The sequence below is a fragment of the Nicotiana tabacum genome, chromosome 8 (assembly GCF_000715075.1).
Source record: "Nicotiana tabacum cultivar K326 chromosome 8, ASM71507v2, whole genome shotgun sequence".
Taxonomy (NCBI): domain Eukaryota; kingdom Viridiplantae; phylum Streptophyta; class Magnoliopsida; order Solanales; family Solanaceae; genus Nicotiana; species Nicotiana tabacum.
The window spans coordinates 183007969-183021562 of record NC_134087.1 but is presented as its reverse complement, the minus strand read 5'-3'; positions in this window follow the sequence as shown (position 1 = coordinate 183021562).

Genomic DNA, 13594 nt, shown 5'->3' with positions numbered 1-13594 from the left:
TAAATCTAGAATAACATAGCCTCATGCCGGATTCCTAGTAGGAACGCTAGTTTGCATCATGTGCATTTTGACTTTGGGGACTCAACACAGGGGTTGGGTCCGTCTAGGACAGGTGCACCTGAATTCAAAAGACCATTCTGATGCATTTTGCTTGCTACTTGCACATTTATTTGATTCGGACTGCATGTTGACCGACTTCTAGAAAAAGAGAAAAATTGAGAAAAACCAAATTGAGGTGAGAGAGAGGAAATTACCCGCCTGTGAAAAACCTGGTGTCCAAAATACCCCGAAACTCTGCCGAAATTTTCAGAAAAAAGGCTATTTCAAAAGTTTGTATTTTCTGTTGCATCAAAATTGGCTGAACTACGCAATTTTGATTCTCACCGGATCTGGGATACGTAGGCAACCCTCATCCGGTCCAACTACTTTCGCAAAAATAACTCAAAAATGTGAAGTGTCGTTGTTTTGTCATAAATAAATTAGGTGGCGCTATTCTTAGCCAAAAATGCCTCAAAAGACGTCGAAAGGCTGTTTTGCAAGAATAGCCACCTAGGGTCCCTTTTCAAATTTTGGTTGATTAATAAAAACAGCCCTAAAATTGTTTTTTTTTATTATTATTTTGAGGTGTTGAAGGGCTGTATTCGTAAATGGGTGTTTTCTCTAAGTCAAAGTAAATCACAGTCTTTTAATCAATCACCTTCAATAAATGTGTGGGATGAGCACAATTGAAAATGAACCTTTCACAATCCGCGAGAAAATCCCGTTAGAGCTACATATGTGGTGGCATGATTTGGGAGAAGTCAGTAGAAAAATTGTGATAAAAGCTTTGGGTGGTCTTGTTGGGCTTCTGAAGATTAAGCCAAGGAAGGATATAATTGAGGTCTTGATACCCTTCTGGGACCCAACACATAATGTGTTCCACTTCGCTGATTTTGAGCTAATTCCTATGCTTGAGGAAATAGCGGGCTACGCTGGTTTCAGTGGGAATCTAAGAAATTAATACCCGGTGGCGCCTAGGGCAGTGACTCCTCATAAGTTTCTGGACATGCTAAGCATCAGTCGGGAAGCTCAAGACGGGAGTCTGGCCAAGGGATTCTGCATATTCTATTTCTTGTACCGACGTTACGGGAATCCCCACGGTTTTGAGATGCCAGATACCGGTATTATTCACTCGAAAAACAAAGATAAGTGGGAAGCTCGACGAGGATTATCTTTTATAGTGGCGTTCCTGGGTGTTCTGATTTGTCCAAGAAAAGATGGAAACATAGAGTTGGGGCTTGTGGGGATAGCCGATTTCATGACTAAAAAGGCAAATGGCACCATTGTACCAATGATCTTGGCGGAGATTTACCGAGCTCTAACCGTCTGCCGAGAAGGGGGGAAGTTTTATGAAGGATGCAATATGCTTTTACAACTCTGGATGGAGGATCACCTTTCCACCATCCGGGGCACATGAACTAAGGCATGACCGGTCTTGAATGCATTGAAAAACATGAACAACGGTGGAGGGTTATGAGTTGCCCGATGGTACGGAAGCATGGTATGCACACTTGAGCTCCCTAACTGCAAACAAGATTGAATGGACATTCGGTAGGCTCTCGGTCAGTGAAGTCATTTATATGTCGGCCGAGGTGTGTTATTTTTTATTGATGGGTGTCACACCTCCTTTATTCCTATACCCGGAAAGTGCATAAGGGAGTTTTTCCAATTAAAGGACAATCAAAATGGGATTTATTATTAAAGATTTAGAGTCGCCACTTGGGAGATTTATGATGTCCCAAGTCACCGGTTGAATCCCGAATCGAGGAAAAGATTGACTCTGTATTACAGTCCGCGAACAAAAAATCTGAGTAAGGAATTCTGTTAACCCGGGAGAAGGTGTTATGCATTCCCGAATTCCGTGGTTCTAGCATGGTCGCTCAACTGTTATATTTGGCTTAAATTATCTGATTTTAACAATTATGAACTTATGTGCAAATTTTTAACCTTAACCGCTTTTATTCATTTTTAAAGAAAATTGCAACGTCATTAAAACAAGTCTTGAACCACGTCACATAAATGCACCCGTGGTTTTTGGACATACTTTAACATCGTTGGGATTTGGATTTGGGTTACATAAATGCGCACCCAAGTTTAGGGAGGTAATGTTATTAAAATACGCGCCTAAAGAGACTAACGCGTTATTATTTTGGGGAAGGCCGTGAAATTCGCTAAAACGGCCCATCCGGAAATCTAAGTATTTTAATATATACAATTATAGAGGGCCCCGCAATTTATGTGTTTTGTTTAGCGAGGCTCATCCCGTTTTATTATTTTAAAGTGCAAACCTAGAGCAATCTATAGTTTTCTACTTAATTTGTTTCTAAAATAAAAGAAAGGCCCTAATTAATTTGTTACTGGACTGATGCAAACTAAGTAATATTTTTGCACTAACATCCGACCATTGGGCTCCGATGTGAGCCCAGCAAAGGGAATTTAAAACCAGATATGCACCATAAAATCGGCCAAAACAGACCTTGGCCTAGGCCTAAATGAGAAAGGGGCCAAAACTGGCCTGGGCCGTGCATCAATTATCCTGAGGCCCAAACGTTTAGGGACTAGCCTGTTAAGCCCTGTCTTTTACACTAAATGGAATTTCAATTTAATTAAGAACACAAAACTGATGAATCTACTACTAAAATTAACTAGCCAACAAAATAAATTCAATGCAACATTAAACATGAGTTGGAAAGCAACCGATTTCAGATTTCATGACCCACGTAAACTGCCTATGATCACAATTTCAAACATGGTGCATACTAGTTCAAATTTCAAATTCCCTAATGTGACTCGTTTTTATTAAAACGCTGACTCATGAACTTTTATTAAACACTAACGTGACCACATATGAGAATTGAAACTCGAGAATTAAGGATGCTGGACGAAAATGGATTGCCTAAATTAACCTTACGAATTACATATCTCATATCTACTTTTAACTTTCTGATTTCGAACCCACACACAACCACTCAAACTCAGAATTATAGATTAACTCACATCATCACTACTAAATATAAAGCTCCCATGATCAGAAGAAGTATCACACTACTTTAACAGTCTACAGCCTAATTAATCACAGCTTGAAAATACCATTTATACAGATCTAGGAAAACCGGAAATTAACTAAACTAATAGAAACTATTCTGTTAGTCCAGCATGGAATTATTACAACGAATACTCAACTAAACTCATATGCATTTCTAAATATCTAACACACACTTAACGGTTCAAATGCACAAACTTATAATTAACAGTCCATCAGTACGGTTATTACAGTATAATGAAAGCTGTAAATCAACAATAGGCCTCCACTTCAACAACAATAGGCCTCCACTTCATTCATTTTCAACTGGATATTTGCATACATCGAGTTTCAGGACATGTACCTGGTATGTAGAACAGAAAAATGGGGTAAGTAATCAGCAACAGCAAACAGCAAAATACAGCAGCAGAAAACCCAACACAGTAGCTTCAACACCTCAATCCAGAAATCCCAGCAACACGGAGAAAACCAGTAAAAATGGAGAAGAAAAATAGTCCGGAAATATCTCTTTGTTTTCTCTTTATAGCTTTGAACTCTCTCTGGTGTTCTTCCGCTGTCAATATTTCAGAAATTTTCTTTACTCTCTCCAAAATGAATTCTGCCTCTGTATATCCAGCGTATCCAGAGTGTATATCGAGTGTATACCGCTCTCTTCGCCCCCTTCTTTTTTCTTCTCCTCTCATCTTTTTTTCTCTCCTATTTATAGCAAAATTTTCGAGATTTTTCAGATTTTTTTAAAAAATATTTTATTATTTTATTATTTTTTAATTAAAATAAATCCCACTTACAAATTGCTTTTATTTTTTTATAAAAAGAAATCTCACCTTTCTTTACTTTTATCTTTTTAAATTCCAACTTTAATTACTTTTATCTTATTTAAAATCTCACTTTTTTTTACTTTTTAAAAGAGAATTCCACTTTATTTAACTTTTCTTAACAAACAATCCACTTTCTTTTGCTTTTCTTTTAAAAATGCTACTTTTTTTTACTTTAATTTTTTTTTAATGTTCAGATACCTTTATATTTGTTTTTTAATTCCAACTTTTTTTTACTTTTTATTTTTTTTAAATTTCCACAAAACTTTACTTTTATTTTTTTAATTTTCTACTTTCTTTTACTTTTTTAAAAGAGAATTCCGCTTACTTTTACTTTTATTTTTTTTATTCAATACTTCCCTTTTTCTTATTTCTAAAATCACTCCCGAAAATTAAGAAAATTAATATTTTTTCGGAATTTGTTTTATTATTATTTTAAAAATAAAAATTAAGATAAAATAATATTAATAGTAACAATTCACTTTTTAAATTTTGTATTTTTACCCTATAATAAAAAGTGTAACAAAGCTAAAAATTGTAGGTTAAAACCCCTAAAATATTTACATAGAAGAAGTGATAAAAAAAATTAAATATTATCAAAAATTAGGTGCTCACAGCTGCCCCTCTTTGTTTGGAAACATGAAGAGTTTTCAAGCAAAGATAAGGTGAGCCATGTGACTAATTTTTTGAACCTATTTTTATTCAAAAGGGAAGAAATAAGGATAAGAGAAAAGAGAAAGGGTGCAACCGAGTCTTGCTTTTGGACAGCCTACATATCCCGGGTTATAGGGGAATCAGGTTGCGTGTAGTTTAAGAAGTTTGGTAGCTGGGACTACCATGAAGCTGCTGTTTTACTGTTACTATTGTTGCTGCTGCTGATACTGCCTACTGACCTCCTTATTACACCATGACAAAAATGAAGAAGCTAAACTAAGCTATAATCTATGCTTTACAAAGATTTATTTCCAAACTTGATCTTGTGACTAATGTTGCCTTGTTGATTTGTGCTTCCTCCGTTGTTTCTTTACTTCTGGTTCGACTTGTGGTCTTCCTTCTGATTTTTGTTGGGAATTTTTGTTGTAACCCTCCCTTTACTGACTTCAAACTTCAATGTATTCCTCTGTTATATGGGCGGGCTCCCAACTTCAAAACTTGAAAAATGTAAAGACTGAAATGTATTCCCTGCTCTCCAGGCGGGCTCCTGACTGTTAAACTTGAACTGCTTCTCCCTGTTCTCCAAGCGGGTACCTGATTGCTAGACTTGAAATGTATTCCTTGCTCTCCAGGCGGGCTCCTGACTGCTAACTTGAAATGTATTCCCTGCTCTTCAGGCAGGTTCCTGAATTCAACCAAAATAGACAAAAACAAAGGAAATTTTTCTGCCCCAGTTTGGGTATCTGGGAACATATGTAAGTGTTAAACGAATCACATTACCAAATATCAATAAGAACTTGAAAACTAAAACTTGAATTGTACTCCCTTGTTTCCAGGCGGGCTCATGACTGCTGAACTTGAATGTATTCCCTGCTCTCCAGGCGGGCTCCTGACTGCTAACTTGAATTGTTACTCCTTGTTCTCCAGGTGGACGCCTGATTGCCAAAACTTGAATTGTATTCCCTTGCTCTCCAAGTGGGCGCCTGATTGCCAAAACTTGAATTGTATTCCCTTGCTCTCCAGGTGGGCGCCTGATTGCTGAAACTTGAATTGTATTCCCTTACTCTCCATGTGGGCGTCTGATTGCTGAAAATTGACTTGCTTCTCCCTGTTCTCCAAGCGGGTCCCTGATTTCAACAAAAATAGACAAAACAAAGAAAATTTTCTGCCCCAGTTTGGTAGCTGGTCACATATATGAGTGTTAAACTGAATCATATTACCAAATATTATTAAGAATTTGAAATCTATGTCCCATTATCCAGGGGGATCCGGACAACTCTTAACTAAACGACAATTTTAAATCTAAGCTATATCTTTTAAAGGTATGACTTTCGCTAAATCTTGTTATCTAAGAGGGTCTTAAACTACTCCCCATTATCCAGGAGGGTCCTGACAACTCTTAACTAAACAACAATTTTAAATCTAAGTTGTATCTTCTAAAGGTGTTACTTCCGCTAAATCTTGTTATCTAAAAGGGTCGGTCTTAAACTATTCCCCATTATCCAGGAGGGTCCTGACAACTCTTAATTAAACGACAATTTTAAAGCTGAATTATATCTACTGAAGGTATGTCTTATGCTAAATCTTGTTATCCAAGCCAGTTTTAAACTACGTCCCATTATCGAGGAGGGTCCTGACAATCAAAAATCAAGTCTTATCTTAAGAGTGACAATTTTACGGCTAAACTATATTACCCTACAGCAGAACTTATGCTAAATCTTGTTATCTAATGGAAATCTTAAAGCTAGGTCCCATTATTCAGGAGGGTCCTGAAAACTCCTAATTGAATCCTATCTTAAACATGCAATCTTTGAAACCAACTTATATTCCTTTGGGGTACATTTATGCTAGATTTTTCTATTTATGATTGTTTCGTTTTTTTAAACTAGGTCCGATTTTCTAGGAGGGTCCTGACAACTCCTAGCTGAATTCTATCTACAGAAAAAAAATTGAAACCAACTTATATTCTTTTGGGGTACATTTATGGTAGATGTTACTACTCATGATTGTTTTGAATTTTAAACTAAGTCTCATTTTCCAGGAGGGTCTTGAAAATTTCAAATTAAATCTCACCTTAAGAGTGACAACTTCAAAGCTAAATCATATTTCCTAAAGGTAAAACTTACGCTAAATCTTATTTTCTATGAAGGTCTTAGAACTAAATCCCATTGTCCAGGAGGGTCCTGAACACTTACAACTAAATCCCATTATCCATGAGGGTCCTGAAGAGCCGAGAATGAACTTACCTGAGCCATGCTTTCTTTCTGGAGGATCTCTGCATGACGAACAAAATTCCTTGCCTCTGAACCATGCTTTTCCTCATGGAGGGTTCCTACAGATCGAACAAATTTTCCTTTCCCCTTCTCAAGCCGCCTTTGTGCTGACAAAATTGGGCATGACATTTGAAAAAAATTCAATCTTCCAAGCTTTGATTTGGACACAATATTTGTCCCTATTTCAAACAAAGAAAACTTGTGAGTTTATAAATATGGTGGTTGCTTTGTGGCATTGACTTTGAAGGCGATTGCTCCTTCGCTTCCCATGATAACTTTGGTTTCAACTTGAAAGACCTTGCCTGTTTATTGACTGACCACTTTCTCTGTCACCCTTATCATAGAAAATACCTCTGATCCGTTCAGACCCAATACCTTCTATCTGTTGCATTGCTCATGAACCGGCATCTACCAAACCTTTGTGTTTCACATGATCCCCACGGTATATTGATTATTGCCAACTTCAATGTACACATTGTTCTTTCCTGATTTAAATCACTAGCCTTGGTCTTGAGGTCTATTGCTCCATCACTTGCCATGATATCTTTGATTTCTGCATGGAAGATATTGCTTGTCACTGGTTTACCGCCATTTTTGTCCCTTGTATATCACATGGATCCCAACGCATGTTGATTGTTACCAACTCAGTGTGTATGTTGTTCTTCCTTGACTTAAACCACTGGCCTTGGCTTTGAAGTCTATTGCTCCCTCGCTTGCCATGATAACTTTGATTTCTGCATGGAAGGCCTCGATTGCCACTAGTTAACCACTTTTTGTGAATCTTATCACAGAAAATAGCCTTAATCTATTCACCTAACACCCTCCATCTGTTGCATTGTCCATGAATTGATATGTACCAAACCTTTGTATTTCATAAGGATCCCAAAGCATGTTGATTATTACCAGCTCAATGCACTTGTTGTTCTTTTCTGACTTATGACATTTCGATGTGTTAGCCAGACCCCGTTTTGTGCAATTGGACAGCCGGTGGCAAATTTTGAAGTCATTTCTCACTTATTTTGACCCAACAGACTCAGGAAGAGGAAGTAAATAAGATAAGAGGAACAGAGTAAAGGACAAAGGAAAGAGATGATTCCTAACAAGAAAATTACAAAGTAGAAACCTATTAGATGTGGATACCAACTCTAATGACCATGACATGCACCTGTGGCCTATTCTGTTGAGCAAGTCTAATGTTCAACTCTTGTTATACCCCTAAACCGTGAAACTGGGCTTCAATGCTCTAATTATCCAATCTGATTCACAGTCCTTATTCTACTTGTAATGCCCGAAGGGTTTTCACCATTATGCCTCTCAACTATCATTAGTCCGCCAAATGACCCTTTTACCCTCGAAGAAATGCAACATGTAGCACATAGGATGCATCAAGATGGTCTGTTATTCTGGGTACACCTGTCCTAGACGGACCCAACCCCTGTGTTGAGTCCCCAAAGTCAAAATGCACATGATGCAAACAAGCGTTCCTACTAGGGATCCGGCATGAGGTATTGTTATACTAGGTTTAAAAACCTGGGTTTGTTTGTTCTAGACTTGGCTTACCCGAGCGGGCAACTCGAGCCGAGGGGGGGCAGCATACCGGGAATACAGAAGCTTCACCGGCTTTGCAACTTGTCCAAACCTCGTTCTAAAATTGGGATATGACTCTAAAAGAAAAGAAGTCACATGAAGTGTACACTTCCCAGATGATTTAGAAAATTCAGAGAGAGGAGGGTTTCGTAACAATTTATATACAGTCCAACCAAATATCAAAGCGGTAAAAGCAGCATTTAGCACATTAGGCCCAACCATGTAAATAAAACCAGACAATAAATAAAGCCAAATATAACAATTATTCTAAGCTCGAATTCTTGAACCCTGAACCAGAGATTCTGGGTTCGATCCCCAGCAGAGTCGCCAGAGCTGTCACACCTCCTTTTTTCCTATACCCGGAAAGGGCATAAGGGAGTTTTTCCAATTAAAGGACAATCGAAACGGGATTTATTATTAAAGATTTAGAGTCACCACTTGGGAGATTTATGGTGTCCCAAGTCACCGGTTGAATCCCGAATCGAGGAAAAGATTGACTCTGTATTACAGTCTGCGAACTAAAAATCTGAGTAAGGAATTCTGTTAACCCGGGAGAAGGTATTAGGCATTCCCGAGTTCCGTGGTTCTAGCACGGTCGCTCAACTGTTATATTTGGCTTAAATTATCTGATTTTAACAATTATGAACCTATGTGCAAATTTTAACCTTAACCTTTTTTATTCATTTTTAAAGAAAATTGCAACGTCATTAAAACAAGTCTTGAACCACGTCACATAAATGCACCCATGGTTTTTGGACATACTTTAACATCGTTGGAATTTGGATTTGGGTCACATAAATGTGCACCCGAGTTTAGGGAGGTAATGTTATTAAAATACGCGCTTAAAGAGACTAACGCGTTATTATTTTGGGGAAGGCCGTGAAATTCGCTAAAATAGCCCATCTTGAAATCAAAGTATTTTAATATATACAATTATCGTGGGCCCCGCAATTTATGTGTTTTGTTTAGCGAGGCTCATCTCGTTTTATTATTTATAGTGCAAACCTAGAGCAATCTATAGTTTTCTACTTAATTTGTTTTTAAAATAAAAGAAAGGCCCTAATTAATTTGATACTGGACTGATGCAAACTAAGTAATATTTTTGCACCAACATCCGACCATTGGGCTCTGATGTGAGCCCAGAAGAGAGAATTTAAAACCATATATACACCATAAAATCGGCCAAAACAGACCTTGGCCCATGCCTAAATGAGAAAGGGGCCAAAACTGGCCTGGGTCGTGCATCAATTATCCTGAGGCCCAAACGTTTAGGGACTAGCCTGTTAAGCCGTGTCTTTTACACTAAATGGAATTTCAATTTAATTAATAACACAAATCTGATGAATCTACTACTAAAATTAACTAGCCAGCAAAATAAATTCAATGCAACATTAAACATGAGTTGGAAAGCAACTGATTTCAGATTTCATGACCCACGTAAACTGCCTATGATCACAATTTCAAACATGGTGCATACTAGTTCAAATTTCAAATTCCATACTATGACTCATTTTTATTAAAATGCTGACTCATGAACTTTGATTAAACACTAACGTGACCACATATGAGAATTGAAACTCGAGAATTAAGGATGCTGGACGAAAATGGATTGCCTAAATTAACCTTACGAACTACATATCTCATATATACTTTTAACATTCTGATTTCGAACCCACACACAACCACTCAAACTCAGAATTATAAATTAACTCACATCATCACTACTAAATATAAAGCTCCCATGATCAGAAGAAGTATCACACTACTTTAACAGTCTACAACCTAATTAATCACAGCTTGAAAATACCAGCTCCACCACCCAAACTAGTTCCATACCCTCCTCCACCAGCCACCCCTGTTTTCGTGGCACCCGCACCCGCTACATTCCACTGATCCTCCAGTGAGCCTTTATTCCAGACCCAAGATAACCAATACTATCCCCCCGGAGCCTACTTTCAAGGCCCTAGAACCTTACTCCTACACTCCTCGTTTCGACCTCCCTGTTGAGACTGAGAAACCACCTAAAAATCCAGAACATGAGGAGATGTTCAGGAAGGTTAAAAGCCTAGAATAGTCATTCAGAAACATGCAGGGATTAGGAGGCCAGGTGAGCGTGGCCTACAAAGATCTATGTATATTTCTCGATGTTCAACTGCCAATGGGATTCAAGATGCCCAAATTCGATCTATATAACAGGCAAGGAGACCCGGTGGCCCATTTGAGGTGATTCTACAGTAAAATGAGAGGAGCTGGCGGGAAAGAGAAGTTGTTGATGGCATACTTCAGCCTGAGTCTGAGTGGCGCGGCGTTGGAGTGCTACACCCGTCAGGATTACAGCAGATGGTATACATGGGATGATTTGGCCCAAGCATTCGCTTGTTAATTCCAATACAACCTCGAGATTGTTCCAGATCATTTGTCTCTGACTAAGATTGAGAAGAAGCCTAGTGAAAGTTTCAGGGAGTATGGTTTTCGTTGGAGAGAACAAGCGGCAAGAGTTGACCCTCCGATGAAAGAGAGTGAATTGGTGGACTACTTTCTGCAGACCTTGGAGCCTACTTACTACGGTCATCTGGTATCGGCCATAGGAAAGTTCTTCAACGAGGTAATGAAGATGGGTGGCATGGTGGAAGAAGGGATTAAGTCAAGCAAAATCATGAGTTACTCGGCTATTAAGGCAACTACCTAAGCCATTCAGAACGGTACAGGGGGAGTGGTTGGAAAGAAGAAGAAGTAAGATGTGGCAACGATTGATTCAGGATCATAGTTTGGACCCAGGGGCCCATCACACCATTATACTCAACCTCGACCCCACCACCAAACCTACACCCAAGCCCTGTATAATCCACCCAAGCATTACTTCCCATCACCAGACCCTCATTTTTTGGTCCACCACGCCCAAGCATATAGCCAACCCCCCGCCCACGCATAATGGCATGCACCAGCCCCACAAAATATCTACCCAGCTCCACAAAATGCCTACCCACCCCCACGAGCCTACCAAAACCCTACTAGACTAGTTTTCCAGCCCAATCAACCTAATCAAGCATTTAAGAACGAGAGGTTAGAGCGGAAGAAAACCTTTACCCCATTGGGGGAGTCTTATACTAATTTGTTCCACAGGGTGAGGGAATTGGATATGCTGAGGTCGGTTGAGTCGAAATTGCCAAACCCTCCTCCAAAGAATCTTGATTACTCTATAAGTTGTGAATATTGTTCTGGTACTCGAAGACATGATACGGAGAAGTGCTGTCACTTGAAAAATTCCATCCAGGAGCTCATTAACACAAACCGGATTGAAGTCCAAACTCCAGAGGCACCCAACATCAACCAGAACCCATTTCCAACCCATTAAACGAATATGATCGAGATAGTACATAAGGGAGGGGAGCCCAAGAAGCCTTCACAAACCGTCATGATGATTCGGTCCAGTGAGGTCAAGCCAGTCAAAAAGCCCACGATTGAAGGATCAATGAACAAGTTGAGTGGGATAAACGGTGAACCATCTGCAGTAGTCAAGAAAGGGTCCCCAAGTGATGTTGCAGCAAAACAGGAAAAGTCAAAAATGGTTGTGCCATGAGTGGCAAACAAGCCTATCATAATTGTAGAGGGTTCCCGTACGTATCTTGTCATCATCAAGCCTGTAACCCAATTGCTGATAGTCAACAATAAGGCTATCATGTGGAACTATAAACGGGTGATAGTGACCTACAAGGGAAAGGAAGTGAAAGAAGAATTCGATAAGGCCCATGTATTAACTCGTTCGGGGAGATGCTTTGCCCCCAAAGAGTTAAGGAAAGCTAAAACGTCCAGAGATAACACAGTTCTAGTGAAGAAATTGGTGGCTAAAGAAGAGGCGGAGGAGTTTCTGAGAAAAATGAAGGTACAAGATTATTCCATCATGGAGCAGTTGAGAAAGATGCATGCTCAGATTTCATTGTTGTCATTGTTAATCCACTCAAATGAGGATCGTCAGGCCCTAATGAAAATTCTGAACGAGGCTCATGTTCCCGACAAAATTTCAGTAAACCATCTGGAAAGGATCGCCAACAAAGTAATTGAGGTGAACAGGGTCACTTTCTCTGATGATGAGTTGCCTGTGGAAGGTACTGAGCACAAAAGAGCTCTCTATCTTACGGTAAAATGTGAAGATTCAGTGGTTACCAGTGTATTGGTTAACAATGGTTCCAGTGCAAAAATTTGCCCTCTCTCTACTCTGAACAAGTTGAAAGTGGATGATGAGAGGATTCACAAGAACAACATCTGCGTTCAGGGATTTGACGGTGGAGAGAAAGATTCAGTCGGTGATATAGTGCTTGAGTTGACAATAGGACCGGTGGAATTCACCATGGATTTCCAAGTGCTGGACATAGCCGTCTTTTACAATTTGCTGTTAGGTCGACCTTGGATTCATGCCGCTAAAGCAGTCTCATCCACTCTACACCAGATGGTCAAGTTCGAATGGGATAGACAGGAGATCGACATGCATGGTGAAGATAATTTGTGTGCTCACAGCGATACCTCTGTCCCGTTCCTTGAAGTTGAAGATGACAAAGGGCCCTGGGTCTATCAAGTTTTTGAAACAGTGTCGGTCGAGAATGTTCCAAAAGGGAAATGTGTTCCAACTCCAAAGATAACCTCCGCATCAGTCATGGTGGCCTTTGAAATGCTGGAAAATGGATTCATGCCCGGTAAAGGTCTGGGTGCATCTCCGCAGGGTATCATACAGCCAGTGTCCCTCCCTGAGAATTTTGGTACATTCGGTCTTGGATTCAAACCTACAGCGGCAGATGTGAAAAGGGCTAAAAGGTTGAAATAGAAGGTGTGGGCACTTCCAAAGCCTGTTCCGCATCTCTCTAGGTCTTTTGTCAAGCCCGGTGCCAAGAAACGCCCAGTGACAACAGTTCCAAGTTCTGCGGTTGATGTTGATAAGGAGTTAAATGAAAGGTTCCAGAGGTTGTTTGATGATGTGAACATGGTGGAAGTTGGAGAAGGTTCTAGCAAAGCAGACGTGCAGTTCGTCAGGCCAAATGCAAAGATTAACAATTGGAAGGCTACTCCTCTCCCTACCGGGAAAGAGTCTTGGTAGTTTGTTTTGTTTTCCTTTCTAGCAGGGTCATTCCAGGGTTGTGACCCAGACTTTTATTTTTCGCTTGTTGATGTACGACCCTGTTGTCCTTTAT